At 48.0% G+C, this 27,992-nt stretch overlaps 1 long non-coding RNA gene across 1 annotated transcript in view; it reads left to right on the plus strand.

Annotated features, from left to right (window-relative positions):
- LOC138260796 (uncharacterized) overlaps positions 1–27,992 on the plus strand; it is an 81,622-nt gene that overhangs the window by 12,044 nt on the left and 41,586 nt on the right. The window contains exon 2 of the long non-coding RNA XR_011198996.1: positions 11,930–12,046. This is a non-coding gene — a long non-coding RNA (uncharacterized lncRNA). The remainder of the gene's footprint in view (positions 1–11,929; positions 12,047–27,992) is intronic.

Genomic DNA, 27,992 nt, shown 5'->3' on the forward strand with positions numbered 1-27,992 from the left:
GGAAAGGGCCCCTGCCTTCACTGGAGAAGAGTTGGAGAAACTTGTGGATGGGGTCCTCCCCCAGTATGCGCTACTCTACGGTCCTCCAGACCAACAAGTGAGTTTAATTCAATATGGATTTGGGGCCACTGGCTGGCCTGGGGGCCTGGCGGGGGGCATGTTGGGCCTGGCGGGGGGCATGGCGGGGATGGGGGGCATGTTGGGCCTGGCGGGGGGCCTGGCGGGGATGGGGGGCATGTTGGGCCTGGCAGGGGGCATGGCGGGGGGCCTGGCGGGGATGGGGGGCATGTTGGGCCTGGCGGGGGGGCATGGCGGGGGGCCTGGCGGGGATGGGGGGCATGTTGGGCCTGGCGGGGGGGCATGGCGGGGGGCCTGGCGGGGATGGGGGGCATGTTGGGCCTGGCGGGGGGCATGGCGGGGATGGGGGGCATGTTGGGCCTGGCGGGGGGGCATGGCGGGGGGCCTGGCGGGGATGGGGGGCATGTTGGGCCTGGCGGGGGGCATGGCGGGGGGCCTGGCGGGGGGCATGGCGGGGGGCCTGGCGGGGGGCATGGCGGGGGGCCTGGCGGGGATGGGGGGCGTTGGGCCACTGGCAACGAAAATGCAGACTGTTAGAAATGGGGTCTTTGGTTGACAGTCTGGTTACCCCCTGTTCAAGCAAGGACCCTCACTCTAGTTAGGATAAAAGAGAATCACCCTCAGCTAACCCCTGCTTACCCCCTTGGTAGCTTGGCAGAGCAGTAGGCTTAACCTCAGAGTGCTAGGTGTAAAGTATTTGTACCAACACACACAGTAACTTAATGAAAACACTACAAAATGACACAACACCAGTTTAGAAAAATAGGAAATATTTATCTAGACAAAACAAGACCAAAACGACAAAAATCCAACATACACAAGTCAAGTTATGATTTTTTTAAAGGTTTAAAATAAAAAGAGTCTTTAGGTAGTTGTAACACCACACTAGCGCTGCTAGCGTGAAAATGTACCTGGTTTGCGTCAAAAATAACCCCGCACGGGCGGTGTGCGTCGAAAGTAACCCTGCACGGCTGTGTGCGTCGAAAACAACTCGGCACGGCGGTGCGCGCTGAAAAAGCCAGCCACACGACGATCCGAAAGTCCCGCGGCGCAGGGTGCGATCTCTCAGCCTCCGTCAGCGATGCTGCGCGTCGTTTCTCCTGCTCCGGGCGTCGGTTTTTCGGTCGCGTTTCCTGCGGCGTCGTTTCTCAGCTGCGGAACCGGCGTCGCGTCGTTTTCTCAGCCGCGATCGGATTCGCGTCGATCTTTTCTCCGCACGGCGCTCGGTGCGTGTATTTTTGTCCTTAGGCTGCCAGCCTCTCCTTTCAGGGTCCCAGGAACTGGAAGGGCACCACAGAGCAGAGTAGGGGTCTCTCCAGAGACTCCAGGTGCTGGCAGGAAGAAGTCTTTGCTATCCCTGAGACTTCAACAACAGGAGGCAAGCTCTACATCAAGCCCTTGGAGATTTCTTCTTCAAGATGGAAGGCACACAAAGTCCAGTCTTTGCCCTCTTACTCTGGCAGAAGCAGCACTGCAGGAAAGCTCCACAAAGCACAGTCACAGGCAGGGCAGCACTTGTTCCTCAGCTATCAGCTCTTCTCCAGGCAGAGGTTCCTCTTGGTTCCAGAAGTGTTTCTAAAGTTTGTAAGTTTGGGTGCCCTTCTTATACCCATTTTAGTCTTTGAAGTCACCTTTCTTCAAAGGGGACTCACACCTTCTTGTGAAATCCTGCCTTGCCCAGGCAAGGCCTCAGACACACACCAGGGGGTTGGAGACAGCATTGTCAGAGGCAGGCACAGTCCTTTCAGATGAGAGTGACCACTCCACCCCTCCCTCCTAGCAGAGATGGCTAATCAGGAAATGCAGATTACACCCCAGCTCCCTTTGTGTCACTGTCTGGTGTGAGGTGAAAAACAACCCAACTGTCAAACTGACCCAGACAGGGAATCCACAAACAAGGCAGAGTCACAGAATGGTTTAAGCAAGAAAATGCTCACTTTCTAAAAGTGGCATTTCCAAACGCACAATCTTAAAATCAACTTTACTAAAAGATGTATTTTTAAATTGTGAGTTCAGGGATCCCAAACTCCACATGTCCATCTACTCTCTAGGGGAATCTACACTTTAATCATATTTAAAGGTAGCCCCCATATTATCCTATGAGAGAGAGACAGACCTTGCAACAGTGAAAACGAAATTGGCAGTATTTCACTGTCAGGACATATAAACCACATTACTATATGTCCTACCTTATCCATACACTGCACCCTGCCCTTGGGGCTACCTAGGGCCTACCTTAGGGGTGCCTTACATGTAAGGAAAGGGAAGGTTTAGGCCTGGCAAGTGGGTACACTTGCCAAGTCGAATTTACAGTGTAAAAATACACATACAGACACTGCAGGGGCAGGTCTGAGACATGATTACAGAGCTACTTATGTGGGTGGCACAACCAGTGCTGCAGGCCCACTAGTAGCATTTGATTTACAGGCCCTGGCACCTCTAGTGCACATTACTAGGGACTTACTAGTAATTCAAATATGCCAATCATGGATGAACCACTTACATACAATTTAAACAGGAGAGCATATGCACTTTAGCACTGGTTAGCAGTGGTAAAGTGCTCAGAGTTGAAAAGCCAACAGCAACATGTCAGAAAAAAATAGGAGGCAGGAGGCGAAAAAGACTGGGGATGACCCTGCATAAGCAAAAGTCCAACACAGACAAACTTGAACGTGGTATTTCTCCCTCCCTGTACGTGTCACATAGGTCCACGCCCATGAGAAGATCGGGATTTGGCGTGCCATCGCCAAGGAAGTCCGGACCCTGGGGGTCCACCATCGACTGGGCACCCACTGCCGCAAGAGGTGGGAGGACATCCGCCGCGGGACCAAGAAGACCGCCGAGTCTCTGCTGGGGATGGCCTCCCAACGTAGGCGGGGTGCCTGCTGTCAACTGACCCCCCTGATGTTCCGGATCCTGGCGGTGGCCTACCCTGATTTGGATGGGCGCGTGAGGGCAGCACAGCAGACACAAGGGGGTGAGTACAAGCATAATCTACTCTGTTGTCGCGCAGTGGAGGTGTCTGTGTGGGGGAGGAGGGCTGTGGGTCCCCCTAGGCCAGGGCGATATCTGTAGGCTGGGCACCCCCGTAAGCCCCTGTGTCCCCAGCCACCACCCTCAGTAGTGTGCCAGTACAGCCATCCCTGGGCCGTGTTATCCATGGGTGCAGTTGTCAACTCTAGGCGTGTAGGGCATGTTCCACGGAATGCGTAGCGGACCCCAAGTGCGCAACTTAGTGCAGGGGGCATCTGTGTCTGTCATGTCCGCTAACTGTACCGGTGATCCATGTACTCAAAATCTCTTTATTTCTCTCTCCCCCCCCCTTTTTGTTTGTCTTTCTGTGCTTGTTGGCATCAGCATCATCAGGCGGAGGAGAAGTGGCATCGGGGCAGGAGGGAGCTGCATCTCACATGGCCCAGGAGGGCCATGCCACAGAGTCTGACTGGACCAGTGAGACGGAGGGCGAGGGGAGCTCCACAATGGGGACGACTGGACCCTGCAGCGACACGGACACGTCCTCGGAAGGGAGCTCCCTTGCGGGGGGGGCAACATCCGTGCCCCCCGCCATTACAGGTACAGCCGCCACCCAGCGCACCATCTCCGCCCTCCCAGCAGCCCCTCAGCGTTCGCCCCGTGCCCGCTCTGCCAGGAAGCCGGGCATCTCCTTCGCCCCAGGCACCTCAGGCCCTGCCCCTGTTACCCCCGCTGCCCTCAGTGAGGAGGTCATTGACCTCCTCCGAATGCTCATTGTTGGGCAGACTACCCTTTTGAATGCCATCCAGGGGGTGGAGAGGGAGGTTCATCGCAGCAATGCGTTCCTGGAGGGCATTCATTCGGGTCAGGCTGCCCATCAACGATCGTTCCAGGCTCTGGCCTCAGCACTGACGGCAGCCATTGTCCCTGTCTCCTGCCTCCCTCTACTAACTCCCTCCTCCCAGTCTCCTGTTCCTCTGCCTGTCCCACCCACACCATCAGACCAGCCTGCACACACCTCAACACCCAAGAGCAGCTCATCCAAACATAAGCACCACAGATCACGCAGACATTCACACAAGCAACATTCCGATGCAGACATGCCAACAGTCACTTCCACCTCTGTGACCCCCACCTCCTCGTCTCCCTCCTCCCTCCCTGTGACGTCTACACTCACACCTTCATTCACCTCACCATCAGCCAGTGTTTCCATCACCAGCACACCCTCCACTACAGTCCGCACACGTGCAGTCACCACCCCCACTGCCATTTACACGTCCCCTGTGTCCTCTCCCACTGTGTCTGTCACCCCCTCTTCCACACCACACAAACGCAGCCACCCACCCACCCAACAGCCATCCACCTCACGACAGCCTATCCCTCCTGCACCTGCACCCAATGACAGCAAACGTCACTCACCTACAACCACATCCTCTCCCTCCACTCCCATTCCCACTGTACCTATCACTCTCCATTGTCCCAAGAAAATCTATCTCTCTACTGCTACCTTCTTTCCTGACCCTGAGCCCCCCCCCTCCTTCTCGTCGGGGTAAAAAGAGCACCTCAGCCACCACCAGCCCTGCAGCCCCCTTGACAAGGGTGCAGGGGTATTGGAGCCCACCAGCCCGCATGTCTGGATCTTCGCCCAGCAGCAAGGGGACAGGCAGCCCACCCCCTGGGAAGAGGAGCAGAAGGCGGAAGGGCCGCCGCAGGAGCCCGGGTTCTATATCCCCCCAGGACACTAGCCAGCCACCGTCAACAGCCACAGCTCCAAAGGGAGGAAAGGGCCACAGACTCCCGACTAAGGAGGGCAAGGGCAGCAAGGCGGAGAAGTCAGGCAGCAGGCCTGCTGCCCATGGAGGACCCGTCACAGCTGCCCAGGAGGAGCCCACAACCGCCATAGCCGCTGCCCAGAGAGGAACCGTCACAGCTGCCCAGGAGGAGCCCACAACCCTCATAGCCGCTGCCCAGGGAGGAACCGTCACAGCTGCCCAGGAGGTGCCCACAACCCCCATAGCCGCTGCCCAGGGAGGAACCGTCACAGCTGCCCAGGGAGAGCCCACCACCCCCATAGCCGCTGCCCAGGGAGGACCCAGCCCAGCTGGCCAGGAGGGCCCCACCACCCACAGCCCAGGTGGGCATTGAAGGAGCACCATCCCCGCTGCCCAGGAGGGCACCACCAGGCAATGAGCAGTTGGCCATAGAATGGCCGCCGTCTCCAGCACCGCTCCGCTGGGGACCGCCGTCTCAAGAACCGCTGAACTGGGCCCTTCAAGGCAAGAACCGCTGAACTGGGCCCTTCAAGGCAAGAACTGCTGAACTGGGCCCTTCAAGGCAAGAACCGCTGAACTGGGCCCCGCCGTCTCCAGCACCGCTCCGCTGGGGACCGCCGTCTCAAGAACCGCTGAACTGGGCCCTTCAAGGCAAGAACCGCTGAACTGGGCCCTTCAAGGCAAGAACCGCTGAACTGGGCCCTTCAAGGCAAGAACCGCTGAACTGGGCCCTTCAAGGCAAGAACCGCTGAACTGGGCCCTTCAAGGCAAGAACCGCTGAACTGGGCCCTTCAAGGTAAGAACCACTGAACTGGGCCCCGCCGTCTCCAGCACCGCTCCGCTGTGGACCGCCGTCTCAAGAACCGCTGAACTGGGCCCTTCAAGGCAAGAACCGCTGAACTGGGCCCTTCAAGGCAAGAACCGCTGAACTGGGCCCTTCAAGGCAAGAACCGCTGAACTGGGCCCTTCCAGGCAAGAACCGCTGGCCCTTTGGCAGACGTGGCAGGGCAGGATCTGTCTCGGGCAGGGCTGCAGGATGTCCTCTGGCCAACATGCCTCCTCCAGTGGCAGTGGAGTCTGTTATGGACTGTTTGGACTGTGACTTTGCACTCCCCAGGATGGCCCAGTGGGCAGGCCACCCACTGTATGGACTGTATGGACTGTGGCTTTGCTCTCCCCAGGATGGCCCAGTGGGCAGGCCACCCACTGTATGGACTGTATGGACTGTGGCTTTGCACTCCCCAGGATGGCCCAGTGGGCAGGCCACCCACTGTATGGACTGTTTGGACTGTGGCTTTGCTCTCCTTAGGATGGCCCAGTGGGCAGGCCACCCACTGTATGGACTGTATGGACTGTGGCTTTGCACTCCCCAGGATGGCCCAGTGGGCAGGCCACCCACTGTATGGACTGTATGGACTGTGGCTTTGCACTCCCCAGGATGGGCCAGTGGTCATGGAGTCCCCTCGTGGATCTGGCGTCGTGTACTCAAGTGGCTGAGGTGCCCCCCCTTCCCTTCCCCCTGAGGTGCCTGTCCTTTTTTCTTTCTGATGCCCCTGCAGTGTTCTCTCCGTGGAGTTGTTGTCGTGGGACTGGGCCTTGCCCCTTTGCTCAGGACCTCTGTGGTCCACGGACAGTGGTTGGACTACATATAGTAGATGTATATATGTTGTACATAGTTTATTTATTTATTTGGATTACTGCTGTCCATTTTTCAATATATCTGCCCGTTTAAGATCTCTTCTTTTGGTCTTTGCATTATTTCGGAGGGGGGGGTTTGTGGGTTGTGACAGTGATCTGTGGGAATGCATTGATGTGTGTGTTGTAGTGGGTGTGGGTGGGTGGGTGTGTGCCGGTAATCTTTTCCCTCCCCTGTGTCGTAGGTGCAGTACTCACCGATGTCTTCCGCGCCGCCGGGCGTGCTCCTGGTACAGGAGCAGGTATAGGAGTGCGGGGATGACCTGTAACTCGGGTTCCATACTGCCGGAATCTCGCGTGGAGTATGTGGAGGTGAGCGTTTTCCCGTTCGTAGTCTGTTTCCGCCGTGTTTTTATCGGCGGTGCTCCCGCCCCGGAAAAGGTGGCGGATTGGTGGGTCGTGATAGGGTGGGCGGTACATTGTCTGCCACCTGGCTGTTGGCGGTGACCGGCGCGCTGTTTGTTTGTTCCGCCGTGGCGGTCAGAGTGTTAATGCAGCGGGCTGTGTTGGCGGTTCCCGCCAGGGTCAGAATTGCATATTTTGGACCGCCGGCCTGTTGGCGGGTTGGCCGCCGCTTTATCACCGACCGCCAGGGTCAGAATGACCCCCTTAGTGTGTGGGCACCCTGGCACTAGCCAAGGTGCCCCCACATCGTTCAGGGCAAATTCCCCGGACTTTGTGAGTGCGGGGACACCATTACACGCGTGCACTGGACATAGGTCACTACCTATGAACAGCGTCACAATGGTAACTCCGAACATGGCCATGTAACATGTCTAAGATCATGGAATTGTCACACCAATGCCATCCTGGCATTGGGGAGACAATTCCATGATCCCCGGGTCTCTACCATAGAACCCGGGTACTGCCAAACTGCCTTTCCTGGGGTTTCACTGTAGCTGTTGCTGCTGCCAACTCCTCAAACAGGTTTCTGCTCTCCTGGGGTCCAGCCAGGCTTGGCCCAGGAAGGCAGAATAAAGGACTTCCTCAGAGAGAGGGTGTTACACCCTCTCCCTTTGGAAAAAGGTGTCAGGGCTGGGGAGGAGTAGCCTCCCCCAGCCTCTGGAAATGCTTTGATGGGCACAGATGGTGCCCATCTCTGCATAAGCCAGTCTACACCGGTTCAGGGATCCCCCAGCCCTGCTCTGGTGCGAAACTGGACAAAGGAAAGGGGAGTGACCACTCCCCTGACCTGCACCTCCCAGGGAAGGTGCCCAGAGCTCCCCCAGTGTGCTCCAGACCTCTGCCATCTTGGAAACAGAGGTGCTGCTGGCACACTGGACTGCTCTGAGTGGCCAGTGCCAGCAGGTGACGTCAGAGACTCCTTCTGATAGGCTCTTACCTGTGTTGCTAGCCTATCCTCCTTCCTAGGTAGCCAAACCTCCTTTTCTGGCTATTTAGGGTCTCTGCTTTGGGGAATTCTTTAGATAACGAATGCAAGAGCTCATCAGAGTTCCTCTGCATCTCTCTCTTCACCTTTTGCCAAGGAATCAACCGCTGACTGCTCAGGACGCCTGCAAAACCGCAACAAAGTAGCAAAGACGACTACTGCAACCTGGTATCGCTGATCCTGCCGCCTTCTCGACTGTTTTCCTGGTGGTGCATGCTGTGGGGGTAGTCTGCCTCCTCTCTGCACTAGAAGCTCCGAAGAAATCTCCTGTTGGTCGACGGAATCTTCCCCCTGCAACCGCAGGCAACAAAAGACTGCATCACTGGTCCTCTGGGTCCCCTCTCAGCACGACGAGTGTGGTCCCTGGAACTCAGCAACTCTGTCCAAGTGACTCCCATAGTCCAGTGACTCTTCAGTCCAAGTTTGGTGGAGGTAAGTCCTTGCCTCCCCACGCTAGACTGCATTGCTGGGTACCGCGTGATTTGCAGCTGCTCCGGCTCCTGTGCACTCTTCCAGGATTTCCTTTGTGCACAGCCAAGCCTAGGTCCCAACACTCTAACCTGCAGTGCACAACCTCCTGAATTGTCCTCCGGCGTCGTGGAATCTTCTTTTGTGACTTTGGGTTAGCTCCGGTTCACTCCTCTTCGTAGTGCCTGTTCCGGCACTTCTGCGGGTGCTGCCTGCTTCTGTGAGGGCTCCCTATCTTGCTGGGCGCCCCCTCTGTCTCCTCACGCAATTGGCGACATCCTGGTCCCTCCTGGGCCACAGCAGCATCCAAAAACCCTAACCACGACCCTTGCAGCTAGCAAGGCTTGTTTGCAGTCTTTCTGCGTGGGAACACCTCTGCAAGTTTCTTCACAACGTGGGACATCCATCCTCCAAAGGGGAAGTTTCTAGCCCTCTACGTTCTTGCAGAATCCACAGCTTCTACCATCCAGTGGTAGCTTCTTTGCATCCTCAGCTGGCATTTCCTGGGCATCTGCCCAATCTCGACTTTGTCGCGGCTCTTGGACTTGGTCCCCTTGTTCCACAGGTACTCTCGTCCGGAAATCCACTTTGGTTGCATTGCTGGTGTTGTTCTTTCTTGCAGAATTCCCCTATCACGACTTCTGTGCTCTCTGGGGAACATTGGTGCACTTTGCACCTACTTTTCAGGGTCTTGGGGTGGGCTATTTTTCTAACCCTCACTGTTTTCTTACAGTCCCAGCGACCCTCTACAAGCTCACAGAGGTTTGGGGTCCATACGTTATTCGCATTCCACTTTTGGAGTATATGGTTTGTGTTGCCCCTATACCTATGTGCTCCTATTGCAATCTATTGTAACTATACACTGCTTGCATTACTTCCTTTTTCTATTACTGCATATTTTTGGTATTGTGTACATATATCTTGTGTATATTTGGCATCCTCATACTGAGGGTACTCACTGAGATACTTTTGGCATATTGTCATAAAAATAAAGTACCTTTATTTTTAGTATATCTGTGTATTATGTTTTCTTATGATATTGTGCATATGATACCAGTGGTATAGTAGGAGCTTTTCATGTCTCCTAGTTCAGCCTAAGCTGCTCTGCTATAGCTACCTTCTATCAGCCTAAGCTGCTAGAAACACCTCTTCTACACTAATAAGGGATAACTGGACCTGGTACAGAGTGTAAGTATCCCTTGGTACCCACTACAAGCCAGGCCAGCCTCCTACATTCCCTTTTAAAAACAACAGGCATTCTTACAGGAGAATTTCCAAAATGGAGTGAATGGGTCAGGTCTGGCTATGGACCCAGAGATAGTATCATCAGATCATGAAAGGCTTTCTCCTACTAATGTAAAAAACACATTTGCTTGGTTTTGTGGTTTTTATTGTCAATCCTTTAAGGAGTTTGCATAATTAACTAGTGACATTACTTGTGTTCTGAAGAAGGAAAACATGGAAAGAGGTTTTCATTGACATACTCAATCTGAAAAGGTATTCAATATACTAAAACTCATTTGACTCAGGCTCCAACTCAATATCATTCTGGACTTTTAAGAAACTGAAGGTAGAAACCGTTGCTTTTGGAAGAGCAATGAGAACTATTTTGTTTTAACTGTAGCACACAGTGCCTTACCTTGGAACTGGGGAACATGGTTCTGTTCCTGGACTTGGCTCAACATCTTGTGATTCTGGCCAAATCACTTATTCTTCCTGTGCCTAAAAAATGTGTAATGTAATATGGTATTAATATAAAGCACTCTAATGACCTTCACCAAACTTTGCGCTATGTAAACTGCAAAAATAGAAATTATCTACCCCGTGTCCTGTATGACGGTGGGTGGTACTATTCAGTCCTTTAAAGAGAGTTATTAGCCACAAAGATGGATTGCACCAAATGTACATTTATTGATCACCACTAAGGGACCCTTTGAAATGTGGACAGATCCTAGGAACTTACAAAGTCTACAACAATTTCAGAGTAAGAACGACTGTGAAACTAGATGATCATTTTTCTTTGCATAGTATGACTGTAACTTATATTCCTATAACCTACGCTCCAAAACATCTTGGGATGATGCCGTAGCTGATAGCTATCTAAACTCATCCACTACATAGGACCAACACATAATTCCTATTCATTGTGTTATCTTAATAGTTCAGTTCCTTTTAAAAGGGTTAAATAGACTCAAAAACAATTGAAGCACCAAGAGTTTGGGAATTTTCTTCTTAAAATTCTATTAACTCAAATATTGATCTCTATTTCAGCCAGAGAGCTGCTTTTTTTTCTCCTATTAAGGAACTACAATGGATGTGCTGTTCATATGGCATGACCTTAATATTTCAGTATCTAGATAAGTTGATTACCAGGTCGAACTGGGACAAAAATTCGGCCTGGGCACTAAAATAAAAGTAGCTCTCAGTAGCTAACAAAGTGGCCCACATTTGCAAATCAGGCCAGTTTGAACTTGTAAAGACACACTATATGGATATTTTGCAAGGGATGGAAGATGCAGGCATTTGTGTTGGCTTCACACAATGTTTCTTTAATAACAGAGAAATCAACAGAAACAACGACCCACCTGACCATAAAAAAGCCCACAAACTGCTAAGAAACCTGCCCTCACAATGTCATGGTAGCCCATCGGCACTGCCTGACTGCCCTATAGGCATTCCGACACTCTAATATGTTTTGGAATAACTGTAGTCCATGGCAGTGGCTCATGAACCATGGCATTCAGTCTCTATTGATTTTATGATGGACCTTCCCTTTTCAGAAAGGATTCGAGTCCTAATGGTAACCATGGCACGTTTTCAAGGATGGCTCATTTCACACTTATGCCTAAGCTACCTATTGCTGACAGAATGGCTCGATGATTTCTGACAGTCATTTTGTGTCTTCATAGTCAAACACATACAGTAATTCCTGACACAGGAATACATATATTTCCCTTTTTTGGAATATTGTCTGCAAGGCTCTAGTAATTTAACAAGCTCCCTTTTGGTTGCCAATGTTAGTCCTATTGGCAAGCAGACGAAACTAATGAAAGTCTAGGACAATAACTCAGATGTTACGGTTACACCATTCAAGATGACTGCGCTTCTTACTACGAATTGCTGAATTTTGTTTTGACATGCAACTCATAGCATCAGCAAGGTTTTGCCATCTTCCTGCTTACAATGTTTTCACCCTAGAGTGTTTTCCTTTTTATCCTTGCACTGATACTTTGGTCATAGCAACTATTGATAAAATGAATTATCTATAAAAATAAAGACAATTGAGGTCAGGAAATGTTTGCCATGCTAAAGCCAGAAGTAAACAAATTACAGGTAAGTAAAGGCCAACTTCTTCCTTTCCTCCTGGTGTTAATCTTTGACTATCTTTCAGATTGTTTTTCCTATCCATACAAAGTCATTGAAGTTTAAATCATGATTTGTTAGTCTATTTTTCACTCATCAACATATTCTTGTAGTTGGAGAGTTCATCCGGTTTTTCGTGCTTCACAATTTCAACAATATGTTTCTTAATCTTACCATCATTTACTTTCAGAACCACCACATGTCATGGTACAAGGTCAACCAGAAGCTGAGGTTCAAGAAGTTTGTGATTCCTGAATCTTCTGATGATGTCTTCAGTTTTAGAAACATTGGAAAAAGTATTTATCTAGTGAGTGGAAAGATGTTTCCTAATTCTGTGCCTCTTTGTCGGTTTATCATTTTTTCCATCAGCACACGGATACATTTGGGGCTTCTGGGGTGAGACATGCTTTCACATCTAAGTGCAAGAATGGCCACAGGTAGTGTAGTTTTTCATAGGCTCTGCATTTTTTAAGAGGAGGACATCCAGTTTTTGATGTTCACTGAAGGCAATGGCATGTTCTCATGGCCTTGTGTCTTTCTGGAGTATGACAGAACATCTCTGATTCCTATCCATGGTGGACAAAAAGAAAGTTTTGTTCACGCAGCTCAGACAACTCCAGAGCTTTGATGCTCCTAGCTGCTCTGCAGGGGGTAGCACATGGGATGCAAAGTGCTTGACAGCTGGCAGGATATAGAGGGTAGAATGTTTTCAAACAGAGTTCTTCTTCATTTGCCTTCCCTTTGCCATAAACATTCTTCTTCTTTAGGAGTAAGCATAACTAACTTCATACCTGTCCGAGATGGCCACCTCTCCAGGGTTTGCTGCTTGAACTTTTCAACCCAAGATGGTGTTAAAACTTTTTGTGTGATGTAATTTACTGCTTAGAATATACATAGGTAAGCATTTACCAGAGAAGGATCCATTGCAGCACGCGTCCTTCCCTATTTTTGAAACCTCTCTGGTGCCTTTTTTATCCACTACATTTTGGCTCCTGTTTTGTTTACCCAGCTTTACTTTGAATTCTGTCTTGTGGAAGATCTATATGCCGGGTTCTTTCCTACTCTTGAAGCAGGATGATTTTGGTTCCTTGGTTTTTGCCCTCTTCATTAACTGCCAACTATAATTAAGAATTGTCAATATTGCCAAGGAGTAGGTTTATCCTCTGTGGTCTACTTAAGTGAACCTTCTTAATAAGAACCTTGACACCTTTCACATATATATTAAGTGCTGGGTGCCCCTTTGGCTGTTGGGAAGAGCCACACGTCCTTCAGGCAATCACAAAGGAAACTAGAGAAACCTTCACTGCATTGAGTTCTTGACAAAGTACTAGACTTGCAGGTTGGCCTAACATTGTGAATCTGTTTCCTCTTACATCTATGAGAAGTAGAAGATTTTGCTTGCTTCTGTCTCATTGGAAGATGCATTTACTCCACACTTATCTCCAAACTGTACTTTTGATAATTGGATGGGTATCACCATGCACTATTCCCTCTCTCAATTTCCCCCTTTCTCTTAGTCAAGTTTTCACCAAGCCATAATTTGAAAGGGAGTGTTACAAGCAAAAAACAATTAAATAGTTGGGCCTATTCAATATTGACGTTGCATGGAAAACATGTAAAGAGAGACTGTTCTATCCCAAACACTGAAGCCTTTCCTGTGCACAACCTTGGACTCCTTTGCATGCTTTAAAGTGGGAGGAGTTCTGTTATAGTGTGTATGCTGCTAGATGTGCACATAACTGTTCCTGGGCAAGAGACAGAGTTTCCTATTAATAGAGGGGGATGCAAAATGTTTTGGGGGAATTAGATTCTAGTCAAGAAGGGCCAGTTAGCACCAATCCCATAAGCTCACTTGGCACCATCTGAGTTGGAGCTACTTACTTTCTTTCTTCTACTTGCCATTCTTAGCTGTAAGGTCATAGCACTGATAAATTATGTTAGGGCAGCCTTAGTTTTTTTATTACAGTGCATCCACTAATATAGCAACACTTACAGAGACCTTCAGCTTATTAAATGGTGAAACTTGACAAAGTTCAAAACAACACTACTTACCTTATCCTGGAGTTTAAAAGCAACAATTATGTTGAGCCAGCACTAATGTTGCTGCATAAGCTTAAAGTTAAACCGGGGTTCAAAATCAAAACGTGCCTTCTGGTTCATAAACCCCTTGATGACTACCTAGGATATCTGTTTGTACACCACCAAGCAACCAGGCACTTATGGTCGGCCTTCTTATGCTGACTCAGTCTTCCTGTGGTGAGATACAAAGGGCATTTGGAGGAAGTTGCACACAAGGCTCTATCCAATTGACTTCTGAAGGTGTTCTGTGTCTCTTTAAAAAAAACGCCTTCAAAATCCTTCCTCTATATGACCTCAGAACTTCTATGTGACCTGTAAATTGCTGATAATGTGCAGTATGAAATAAGGGCCTGATTTAGATGTTGGCGGTATTTTTGCCAAACTGCCCCAGCTGCGGTCCCAAGTACTCTGTCAAGCTGACGGCAGTCCGTCCGCTGTATTTATATGTATTGCGGCTGTGCCACAAAGGAGTGCTCATCCTAGCTGTCAGGATGGCTGGTTCTCGCCGACCATATTTAGATGTAACAGTCCTGCATGCAGGGTACCGGCAGTGGATTGCTGACAGAGGGAGACCATCACTAGACCCATTGTACTTTGTACAATGGCACTAGCTATGGAACAGAGGTATGTCACACACAATGTACTTTAGCTACATGTGTCCCCCTGCACTACACAACACACCACATACACACTATCATTCTTAACCATTCCACCACAACACAACAAGTACATACTGGAAACACACATTTCCATACATCCATCACACAACACACACACATTACTGACACTGCACCCACACACGACACAACCACAACAATCAATCAACACAAGTACACATTCATCTACACAAACACACTCACACAAGCACTACTACACACAGCATGACAACGACCACCATACAACAACACTCACTTGAATGTTGCACACAGCAAAACAACACACACCCAAACATACACATCTATTATCAGACCCATATGCAAGTGGCACACATACAGGTACAACCACATCATCCATTCCAGCTCCCTTCACCTACACCAGCCGATCACATCACACACACACATCTCTGTACTGACTCACATACACAACTGGAAGCACAACATCACAGGTCCACTTGCAATGTATGCAAATGGACATAGTTGACAAGTGTGATTGTAACGTCCCTGTAGTGCCTTTATTCATTTGGTAATAAATGCTGACACCACAATGACAGCTGTGTATGTCTGTGTCATGTGCCAGTGTGTCTCCATCCATGTCCCACTCAAATGTGTTCCCAAACATATGCATGTCACAGTAATTCAAAAAATTACTGCAACATGTATAGGACTCCAAGAGTCCTGTGCCCATACGCGGTGATGTCCGTTCAGTCCAGGTGGGGGGTGGGGTTGTGTTTTCTCCGTGGTCAAGTGGCAGCAGGTATGAAAGGTCTTGTCCAGTCAAAAACAGAAGCGGATTGGGGAAAAACAGTAGGTTTTACCTTATTTCCCCAGTCCACCAGCTCAGGTGTGGAGGTAACACTGCCACAGTTGGTTTGGCGGTAAGGCACATCCAAATCTGCTCGGCGGGAAAGGTGGCTGAGTCGGCAGTCTTTCACCTATGGTCCCACCAACATCTAAATCAGGTGGGCGGACCACCCAGGTTGTGGATGGGTTATCCGATGGAAAATTGGTGGCCGGACTTTTAACGCCAACATCTAAATCAGCCCCTAAGTTTGTTAATATATTCTGTCAGTCGAAGCAACAAAATATGATTGATATTAATGAGAGTGACCTAATAAATACCTGGTGTAACCTCAGTCATAAAATCATTCTTTGAACTCCAAGGCTTTTGTGCACTCACTCAAAAGTACAACTAATGTGATGATAGCATTGACACTATGAATAAAATATTCTTTAGAAATACCTTCTCAAATCTTAAATTGAGACATGATCTGCAAGAGCATGCAAAATCTTAAGGATATCATTCTCATTAGTCTACGCAATCCACATACATAATCCAAGAAGTGCAGCTCTGTGGAAGCCAAATTGCAATCCTACACAACTCATTATTGTTTGGTTTTTCTATTTATATTGTTCATAAATGCCAAAAAATATAGCTTCTAAGCACATACTCAGTGTAGCAAACATTAAAAGCATCCAAGTAATCAAAAAAGTGTGCTCAAACAAAACCCACAAAACATATAACTACATTAATGTACAATAGATGAACAAATCTGCCTAACAAAGTAAAGATTCTAGAATAAAACTACTACTGAAGTCTTTCAGGTGCCAGCTAAAAACTTGTTACTCAAATACCCAACCAGAGCCAACAGATACCGACAAACAACACATCAAACACCCTAAATGGGCAGCATAAACTTTGTAATGACTTTTAAGGTCCACTTTAACTTCATCACAACACCTGGCCTCTGTTAAAAGCTTGTAGAAAGGATACAGCTATTTCAGCCTGAAATCTAATGGAGCAGACTAACAATATTATGGACACAGAAAAAATAAAATAGGGCAGTCTCCTCCATGCAAGTAGGTAGTAAACAGAGTCTGAGCAATAAAAGCAACATATCAAGAGCCTAGTACTCGAATTATAACTAACTGTAATATTAGGCAACCAATTCCCTTTAGCTATGGCACAAGCCAAGGTTGCTGATTATTTATCACTCTTGTTCTTTGAGTTCTTCAGTCAATTATTGGCTTCCAAGCTGCTTTGTAAATGTCAAAGTTGTAATCAAAGAATAGCATCTCACAAGGTCAAAATATGCAGACCTTTGCTGATATATACTCCCACTCATTATCTGTTATGGAAGTGATGCTATAATGTAGAAATGATGATATGAAAATTCTGATGTAAAATAGGCAGAAATAAAATAGCTATTAGGCTAAAATCAACATTTACCCATTTTACTAGTGTAAAGAATGAACTATATGAAAATCGACATTTTGCCAAAAATATCATATATCTTTTCAGCAGCCCTCAATTTGTATCCCAAAAAAACTTCTTAAATATTTTGGAAGCATGCGTTAACCAATTTATTTGGAATAATTTTACAACCCCAAAAATGTTTTAAAAAAATTAAAGGCAAATTAAAAGAGGTTGTATTAGCTTGCCCAGATTTTCTCAAATAAAACTGGAGAGCCAGAGTATATAATGTACAGTTATTACTAGCGTCTGAAATATGCAACAGTTCTGAATTCTAAATGTATCTGATCTAATACATCCAACCACACCTTTAAGATTTATAAGGTAATATAATCACCTAAGGCATTTTAAAAGATCGTTAAAAGTTATTCAAGACACAAATTATCTTGATGGGATATTCTGAAAAAACATCGGAGATACTAAGTCCCATATTTATAATTTTTTTGCATCGCATTTGCGTCATTGTTTGATGCAAAAGCGGCACAAACGTACAAAATATTATTGTATTTTGTAAGTTTCCACTGCTTTTGCATCAAAAAATGACATAAACGCGGCGCTAAAAAAGTGTAAATATGGGCCTAAGCACACTAAATATATAGTACTGCGAGGGAATGAAGACTTCCAATTTCTATCCATTTCCATCAACTCTACTTTAACGAAAATATATTGCATATACTGACTATGTGCTAGACAAGCAAGAAAAAGTGGATCTGATTAAAACAACAAACAATAAACTGACTGGAAATTTTAGAAAATGTAATGATATATCTATACCTATACATCCCTATACAAGGCCAAATGGTTGTGTATTTTAATTGTATGGTAAGACAGTTTCAGATAAAGATGAATGGAAAGCACAATTAACTTCACTTTACTGTATGTAATACCATGTAATGAATTTGAGGTGCCAATACACCGGTCCAAGATGGGCAACCAACGAGCAGGTGTATTGGCGCAGAGTGTGTACTATAAAGCAACTACAACATAGATGGGTTAGGGACTATGCTTCATACTCCTGCCTGTTAAGGAGTATGGGTGTAAGGTTTAGGATTCCAGGACGTATTCTAGTTGAATACAGAAACAGTATTCAATTTCTCTTTCAGTAGGTGAAAGTAATTTGGGATTATCTATAGATAGACAGGACCTTTGATCCTGATGACAACCCGAGGATTCTGAAGTCATCAAGCAAGGGCTAAAACATTTTGCCCTTATCAGGAATGTGAAGAAGGTAGCTTAACAATACCTTGTTTCTCCCACTCATGTAATTCTTTTTAATCTTACAAAGGACAGGGTTTTTACATTGCACTAAAAAAGCTGACTTTGGTCACACTCATGAGCATTACATTTTAACAGCTTTTATCTGAGACACAGATCTTCTATTTCACCCTTTAAAATACTCAAAAAAGGGTAGTCGTGTAAAACACGGTGCCAATGCAAGACGTGCTTTTATGGAGCACTGCTGCACTGATGTTTAACAGTGGCGGTCCCGGCTCCCCGAAGGGCTCCCAACCCTGTCGCAGCACCTGGGGATGCCTCCAGAACATAGCAAGAAGTGGAGGGAGCAGTTTTGCCACCGGATGGGCATGGCCGGCGTGGATTTTCCCGGTGAGAAGCATATCATGGCTGCAGGCAAGATGGTGGCCACAATTGCCGATGGGGCCTGTGGCATCCAAATGCGAGGCCTAGCTGTGCTGGCTGGCCTCAGCCCCCCTACATCGACAGTGCAGAGACTTGCTGGCAGACCGGAAGTCGTAGGGATACTGTGGCTGCCTGGGATGAAAGGCGGAGGAGCCACCCAGGATGATAGAATTGGGTGAGGGGAGCCACATGGCCTGGGGACTGAGATCCGCAGGAGCACCAATTCGCAGCTTGCCAGGGTTTCAGGGGGTGGGGCGGCACGCAGGTGGGAGCGAAGGAACGTTAATAAACAAAACAGAAAAAAATATGTACCTCCACTCTGCCTCTCGCCGCACCACCGCTCCTCCGTCTTGAAGTGCAGCAACAGGTACCCAGCCTGCCCTGCGGCCAATCCTGATGCTACTCAGAGCAGCATTAGAATTGGCTGGGAGCAACCAGCCAGGGCGTTCCCAGGAAGACTGGGAACCTGTGCCTGCTCTCACCAGCCCAGCAGCACAGTGCCAGGCTGAAGAGAGTCAACTGCGCATGTGTGTTTGGCTGGCCCTAGACGGACGGCCAAACATAAATGCACACTGAGAGGGGTGCACAGTGCACTCCCCTCACTGCTCGTCACCCCCATCACCCTGCCCCTTTCACAACAAAGGGATAGCTTACTATCCCTTTGTTGTGAAAGGGACAACAAAGGGATAGTTTCCTATCCCTTCATTGTGAAAGGGACAACGAAGGGATAGCTTCCTATCCCTTTGTTGTGAAAGGTTTGCAGCTTCTGCTGCTGGCAAGGGAGTGACTCTCCTCCCACTGGCGGCACCACCTCCAAAGCACCAGTTACTAGCTACCTGCCTACAAGGCTTGGGAGAGGATTTGGCAGTGGAGACCAAGGTATAGACCCCCTGACACGCTACAGAAATTGTGCAATCCTCCACCCAACAACAGCAGAGGCTCACCTGGAGAAGATGGAGTGGTGTACCCCCGGCCAGGCAGAGGTCCCGAATCGCGTGGCAGAGGACCTTGTGCTCTCTTGGACTGGGTTCACCTCAGGTCAGTGGAGTGGGCTTGCCAGCCCGGGTGAATGATGGTATTGCCGGGGCCTCGCAACTGGATGCTGAGAGCACAGGGAGTCCACAGGCCATGCAAACTCACTGATACCCATAGACTACCGCTCTTTTGACCTCCTCGACTTCAGTGGTCGCCCTGTTGGGCTAGGGTCTGACCTGTTATTGGTGGAGTTCTGGTGATGGAGTGGAGCCTAAAGCCCATGGTGCATTGGCTACAAGCTGACTACTTGCCACTGACAAAATGCAAGGTGACCAAGTTCATGCCCTGCTTTGACTGAGTTGCTTATCTCAGCCAACGGGGGTTCATAGCGGATACCCATCCTGATGTAGACCTGCGGTTGGGTGCCCCTATAACAGACGCGCTCCCAACTGGGGCCTGAAGTACTGTGAACTGTGGGGTTGTGGCACACTGTAGCCCCTTACTGGGCACTGTTGGGCCAGGTGCTTGCCCTCCATTGCTGCATGCTCCTTGGGCTGTGGAGCTGACAGCGGGGAGAAGATTGTTTGTTGCAGAGTGCTGGGCCCTTAAGCCTCCAGTGAAAGGATTGACACAGTGAGGCTCACGCTCTGCATTCACCAGGACCAGACAATATTTCCTAGCCATTTGTCAATGGCATGACAGGTTTGGAAGGATTCATACATTAAATACCTGCTCACCAAGTCCTCCATGAACAAAAGCAACTGAGCAGGGGATGCTCCTCTCACCGCCACCTCAGAGAGCCCCGTGATGAAGATGCTCCACTCATATGGACATTCCTGGTAAGCCTCTTAAGTACCCTAAGGAACAACATAGCAGCCCTGAAACAGGAACTATAGGCCAAAGTCAAAGCTATTAGGAGGAAATGGGTGAACTGGAACAGAGGGTTGACTACTTGGAACAGGCCTACGTCTCTTATGGTGAAGGACTGGAGGAACATCGGTATCAAATACTCTCCCTCAGGGACAAAACTGCTGATCTTAACTATCAACTGGAGGACTTAGAGAACAGGATGAGGTGCTGCAAAATCCACATTAAAGGTGTCCCGCTACAGGCAGACACCAGGAAGCTGGAAGATTATGTTCTCTGCCTTTTTCGTCAAGTGGCTCCAGCCCCGGCTGACCAGGAGATTGTTCTAGATTGCACACACAAAGCGGGTTGCCCGGCCCAGGTTTCTGGAAGCCACAGAACATTCTAACCTGTCTTCACTATTACCGACAGAAGGAAGCCATCATGTCTGGAGGGTGAGACAAAAACACCATTGACTTTTAAAGGTGTTAAGGTGTGGCTATATCAAGATTTGTCATCTATTATCTTACAGCACTACAGGGCCCTCCAGCCCCTCACCAGTCCCCTTCATGATAAGGAGATCAGATGTAAATGGGGGCACCCCTTTCGCATCACTTTTATATGGAACAATGAAACCCACAGCCTGCATATCCTGGAGGAAACTCATTCACTGTTGGGTGGGGGCTGCTTGCAGCCCGATGATCCCTCTCCATCTCAACATGGATGCCCACCATCCCCATTGATAACAGAGACTCCCTTTCCCCACTCGAAGAAGAAATGATTCCTTAAACCATCTGCTCTAGGATGTCTCAGGAACAGGCCTCCCATCTGCATCAATTACAAAAGAGGGACAGCACCTTTTACCCAGACAATGACTAGGAGAGGGCTCACTCTTATGCCTAATCCCGGTTGTCTCCATCCACTTGTGATGGGAGTGTCCTCCTCCTTACTGGTGAACTGAAGGAGCCAGGAGCTTCACACCCCTACTTGCTGACATCCAGCACCGTGGCGGAGACCCTCTCACCCCCCTGTTGGAGACTTAACATGAGCATTGCTGGCAACAAGGACCCTCAGACTTTGATTCATAAGGATGTTCCCAGGCGGGGATCCACTCAGTTGTACCGTTTATTGTTTGTTTGTTTTTTCCTTGCACTCACAGTTCATACTAGGTTTAAAGCTTGTCCAATCCTATGCAGTTTGCTGGTAACTCTGTATTGCTGAGAGGGACCTAGCCTGCCCCCACAACAGTAGCTCTGTACAACTCATGCCACATGATTAAGATCCTGAGCCTTAACGTTCGTGTTCTGAACACCCTGCTAAAATATCTGGCACTTCTCTCCCTGCTAAGAGTCTCGAATTGCGATGTCTGCCTCATTGAAGAAACACACCTACCCTCTAGATGGTTCAACTGCCAGTATTTCTCCTCAGGGCTCGGGATGGAGGTGGGGGTGGTGGTACTGCTGCCCACCTGCTTTCTGGGGAAAGTGGATCAGACCCAGGCTGAAATACTGGTCAGGCTACTACGCATTGACACAAAAGGTTACACATTCACACTGGCAAATCTATATGCTCCCAATGACCTTCAGGAGGCTTCTCTCTCAAAGGCAGTGGGGCAGGTGTTAGAGACGCCTGATTCAGATATTATAGTAGGGGGAGACTTAAGCTTGGTTCCCTACACTTTCCTAGATAGGTCAACTCAGATGACGGGTCAGGCAGGAGCGCTGTGACCAGCATGTCACTAGTGGTTGATGGATGTCGCCTTGGTCCATATCTGGTGCCAGCACCACCCTCTCACGAAAACTATACATTTTTCTCTGCAGCACATCAGTCCTATGCCAAAATTGACTATTTTCTTATTTCCCAGAGCTAGGCCACAGTAAAGACAGCGGTTGACAATGGAGTGGCTGCACTCTCCGACCACTCTCCCACATCCGCCACTTGTCACCTGCCAGGCCTCACACCACAACATCCTGCCTGGGGCCTTAACCACACACTTCTAGAACATGACACCACCGTTAAGGAAATAACAAGTGCCATCTGATCCTTTCTGCACCCTAACGACACCCCAGAGACCCCCATAGCACTGCTATGGGATATATTAAAGGCAGTACTTCAATGCAACTTCATAGCAGCAGCAGCTCAGATGTACAAGGTTAGGAGGGATAAGAGGTCGCAGCTTGAGAATGAAGTGAGGGACTTGGAAGAAGAACATAAATGTATAGACTACTTCAGGGCGAGGAGGCAGCTTACAACTGCCCGCAAGCAACCCAAAGCCCTTGATATCAGCAAAGGTGAATATGCTCTCCTGCGCCTGAAGCAGATATACTATGCTGGTGGCAGCAAAGCTGGCCACCTATTGGGCCCTGACCCTCCAACAAAGAATATTAGAGGTAGAGGACTCTCAGGGCAACACAGCCGGACAAGATGAGCGCATAGCCCAGGCCTTCAAACACTTCTACTTCACTCTCTATACAGCTGAAGCCCTGACCTTGGTGGATTCTGAATCATATCTGGCACAGGTGCCCCTGACCTGTGTCTCTCCCAACTGACTTCTATAGCCTAAATAGGGACATCCAAGCCGAGATAGACACATCCAATTGTACACAGCAGCTGCTGCTTGGCAAAGTACCAGGTCCAGATGGATTCACAGCAGACTGTTATAAGATCTTCCCACCTATGCTAGTGCCCGTCTTAGCTCATCTGTACAACTCATTTAGCACAACTGGTACACTTACTGAAATATTGCAACTAGTAACCTTTGCAGTTATTCCAAGATGGAGTAAGGACCCTACCCATTGTGCCTCATACTGTCCTATTTCACTGTTTAACATGATCGGCAAGATCTTTACAGGCGTATTGGCTGCCCGCCTAGCCCCATACATGCAACACCTTGTGGACCCTAAGCAAGCAGGGTTCATACCTGAACGCAACTATAGCGTTGACACCAAGCATCTTTGCCATCTCCTTGACAAAGCCCAGTGGTCTCACACCCCAGCAATTGTGCTATCCATTGATGCTGAAGAGGCTTTCGACCGGGTACACTGGCCTTATCTCCAACTTGTAGTTTCCAAAATGGGGTTAGGCCTGAGGATTTTCCGCTGGGTATGGTCCAGTTACATGCAACCTCGGGCAGCGGTTCAACTCAGCGGCCTGATGTCTCGGCCGCTAAGTTGAACCGCTCTAGGGGCACTCATCAAGGCTGCCCCCCTACTCTTTGCCTTCTATATGGAACCCTTTGCTGAATGGAGACACAAAAATGACAGGCTTACAGATGGGGGGCAGAGAGCATAAGTCTGCACTCTACTCTGAAGATGTGATGATAGTATTGACAAAGCCTCTTTCCTCTCTGCCCAAAATAATGAGGGAGATGGAGGCATTCAGACAAGCCTTGGGTTTCAAGATCAACTTCTCGAAGTCTGATATTCTTAACCTCACCCTCCCTAAGGCAGACCAAGCTCACTTGGAACTCCTCTTCCCCTCACTTAGGCAGCTCAGGATGTGAGATACCTGGGCCTCCATATACTCCTGACACCAGACTGAACCACTGCAAGCAATTAATCAATGCTCATAGCCACTACCAGATCCGACCTCTCCTCATGGAAGCCAGTTTACCTGGCCTCCTCAGATGGTGGATTGGGCATCCCTCACTTAACAAGATACTACCAGGCGGCCAAACTCCGCTACATGGCGGAAAGGGCCAGGCCATACACTGAGAAGCACTGGTGCTTCATAGATCAAGCTGTGGCCAGCATACACATATGGAAAATAATATGGCTGCCTAAACCCTACCACCCTCCAGGACTGTAATGCTCCCCTGTAACTGGTGCCACATTAGGACACAGTACAAATGCATCACAAACTTTCCATGCGCATGTCATCCGTGACTTCCTTTAAAGGTAATCCTGACTTTCCACCAGTGGAACAGGGCCCTTCCTTTGCATCCTGACAGGCGGCTAGCTGAAAAAGGTTGGCAGATCAATGATGCCGATGGCATCATGGATTTTGCTCAACTCCAATCTAGGTATGGCCTTCCTTTCAATTACCACTGGCAATACATGGCCCTTCAACATTGGCTCCTGCAACCCCACATTCTTCCGCATGGAAGCCAGCCCCTGACCGCCTTCAAAAAGTGATTAATCACTTACTCATCCACTAAATGCATGCTTTCTGACATCTATAAATTTGCCAACACCCCCTTAGTGCTCTTCAAGTTTGCGGTACAAAAATGCTGGGAGCTCGCATGTGAATGAACCTTTACCACAAAAGAATTGGGCAAGATCTAGAACAGGGCCAACACCTCTGCAAGTAGTGCGACAGATATGAAAATGATGCTCAAGATTGCACATTATTGGTACTACACACCAGCAAGGGTGGCTAAGTGGAAACAGAACAGTGATGTGACTTGTTGGAGACACTATGGACAGATCGGTACACTTTCACACTTGCTTTGGCACTGCTTCAAGATACAATCGTTCTGGGCGGAGGTACTGACTGAAATTAACAAGATCTAAGACACAGATATTCCTAGATTCCCCAGTTACACCCTTCTAGGCCTACCGAGTCCTCTGACTTGCCCTCTGAAGTTGCAGAGGGGACGAGCTATAACATTGGCGCTTTTGGTGGCAAAACAGGTTCTTTTGACACGCTGGGGCTCGGACTTGGGGCCAGCCCACCTAGAGTGGCTTTTTAGGCAAGGGGATCTCTTAGGAATGGAGAAATTAGCAGTCACTGCATCTCATTTCCTACTGCACTTTTTTACAAAATCGGGGGCGCTGTGTGCAGCTCTGTGTCCTAGGCAATGAATTTTGGGAGCTTACGTGCCTGGCCTACCTTGAGTCCTCGGACTTACCCCCACGGACATCATACTCAATGAGCACTGGGGATGGTTTTTCCCATGCCTTCCCAATCTTCTGCACTAGTTGTGTTATGCTTTCACTCATAGTGAGCTGTTAAGGACATTTTCACACTCCCTTTACCTCCCCTATCCCTCTCCTCTTACTCTTTCTCCCATTCCTCTCCCCCCAAATGTATTGTCTACCTTCCTAACTATCCATCCCCAGTTCCTGCATCTTGTTTTTCTTATACCTCACTGGCCTTCGGATGTAGGCAGGAAGTACGTTGTAATGAGCCTTTGGTTATAAACAATAAATCAGATTTAAACCAAAAAATAATCAAAAGGCTTCAAAAGCTCTAAATGAGTCTATCTAGCTTCATTAGGGTGGTGAAAAAAAGGACCAACCCTGATAATTAAACATTACACCTAATGTGGGCAATCCTTTTTAGGGAGATCTTGTTTCCTCAATATCAATGAATAAACAATTGTGTTGCAATAAAAGTAGTGTTTCCTGAGCGCACTAATTGTGATCTCTGGATTGACAAAAAGCCTACAAGTCTTTTTTTTATGTTCAATAATTGTGTAGGTAGGACCACTGAGATAGGCTCTCTAATATCTTCTCATTACCTCCATCGTTTTTAAATTAGGATGGTCATAATCATAACTAGTGTTGGCTGATCTTGACACACTGGATGTACATCTACTTAACAACCTACCCAACCACTATCTAGCGGACATTTACTTGACCCTCTCTTCTCTAATCTGACGGTGGTGTCAGTTGATAGCCTCATTTCATTGGTTTGGTCTGATCACTATTCTTTGTATCAACTACTAAGCCTTTTGATTCTGCAACCTGGTCTAGACACTGGTCTAAATTTAATCCAGCTACTCTTATTTCACTTCTACAGGCAACTTTACCAAACTCAGTTGGGCAGTGGACATCCATTCCAGTATCATCAACAACTGGGTTTGGTCGTCCCTTGAGTCTCTCCTCCCACTTAAACCCAACACTTATTCCAGATCACTTATCTCCACTCCTTGATTCAATGACTCCTCACTTGGGCTTAAAAATAGCTGCGAGTGTGTAGGTAGAACCTGGAGTAAAACCTCCTGCGAGGAGGACAAGATGAAGAATAAGCTGGCTTTGAGGGTTTGCCATAAAGAGTATGACTCTGCTTGGCTTCCTTTTATTCTGATAAAATCACTTTAGCTCAGAATTGACCTAAAACATTATTTCAAATTGTTAAATCCTTATCAGATCTTGCTAAAGTTTCTCCTACACCCATACTTTTGCAGACTCAGCGTGGTTATCTAGCTGTTTTTTTGTAAAAAAAAGAAGAAAGTGGCTGATATCCAGGACTCCTTCTTTCATTTGTATGAGAAATAGCTTATCATTTCCATCTCCTCTGCTTGCACTTTGACGACTTTTCCCCCAATCAACTCCCTTTATTTGTCTCCTTAATGAACTCCAGAAAGTCTGGTTCTCCAGTCGACCCTCTATCCCTGGAACATTTTAACAAACTATCTCCCCAGCTTTTTTCTACTATGATTAATGGTTCTCAATTCTTCGCTATTGGAAGGACTAGTTTCGAAAGCCTGGGAACATGCTATGGTAATTTATTGAAGAAACCTAATTTCAATGCTCTTAATTGGTCCATCGGCCCATTTTGCTTCCGTCACTATTTGCAAAAATAGGGAAAAACATTTTAATCAGCAATTGCCAGCTTTTGTGGAAACCAATTGTCTTCTTCACCCTTCATAACTTGGATTCAGGATTAGTTATAGCACTGAATCCACCTTTCTGGGAGTCACCAAACAGCTTAGACTCCAGGGAGGTGCGGTGACTTTGATTCTTTTAGACCTTAGCACAGCTTTTGTTACTGTCTCCCACCAGTTGCTTTTTCAAAGGCTGGAGGATGTGAGCATACAAGACCCGGCTCTGGCCTGGCTACGGCCCTTTTTCCATGACTGTTCTTTCCAAGTCTTCACCAACGCACATAACACTGACTCAAACCCTCTCACTTCCGGGGTGCCGCAGGGTTCGGCTTTAAGTCCGACCCTGTTTAACATCTACATGCAGCCTTGGCTGATGTGCTGGAAGATTGTAGCCTCTCATTCTTTTCTTATGAGGATGATACCCAGATTACTGTATCTTTTTTTTCCAATTAAGATTGTAACTGCGCTTCCCTAAATTCTTGCCTTAAATTAAAAGGAAATAAATCTGAAGTTTTATTGGTTGGTAATCAGCCTTATTTTAGGGGCCCTAATTATTGTCCTGAAGTTCTCGGTATTGCTCCTACCCATGCTCGGGTAATTAAGAACTTGGGTTTTTGGCTACACGACAAGCTGTTGATGGATCATTAAATTACTAAGGTAGCCTCCACCGGTTTTGGTGTCCTGAGGTGGCTAAGGAAATTCTCTGGCTCCTTCCTGTTTCAGCTTCAAGGACAGCAGTACAGGCACTAATCATTTCTAGACGTGACTATGGTAAGTTTCTCTACCTGGGGGCGTCAAAGGCTACGCTTGGATGCCTACAGGTAATTCAGAATGCAGCTGCTCAAATGGTGTCTTCCTAAACACTCTTCAGCCTCTAATCCTCTTCAAAACCATCACTGGCTCCAGATTAGAGAGATTAGAGTGAGTTCAATTTAAAGCCCCATGTGATGTGTTTAAAGCTTTGGTGAATTCTGGTCTACTCTAGCTCAGGTCACTGGTGCCGCACTATTGTCCCAGTCGGCCTCTCCCCTCTCGTATACTGAATCTAGCAAGGGTCCCTAGGTTTGGCAAGGCTCAGCAGGGTAGTAGGTCCTTCTCCTATTTGGGTCCAAACCTGTTGTTCTCTTTGGCCGCCTTGTTGAGATCATGTAAATCTCTTGGTATTTTCAGGAAGCTCTTTAGATGTGGCTTTTCTAATTATGTCTTTCTTTCTGCATCCTCTGTTTACAGAGTGCTACCTTTTGGGTAGCAATGT

This window comes from Pleurodeles waltl, chromosome 10, assembly GCF_031143425.1.
Source record: "Pleurodeles waltl isolate 20211129_DDA chromosome 10, aPleWal1.hap1.20221129, whole genome shotgun sequence".
Lineage (NCBI taxonomy): Eukaryota > Metazoa > Chordata > Amphibia > Caudata > Salamandridae > Pleurodeles > Pleurodeles waltl.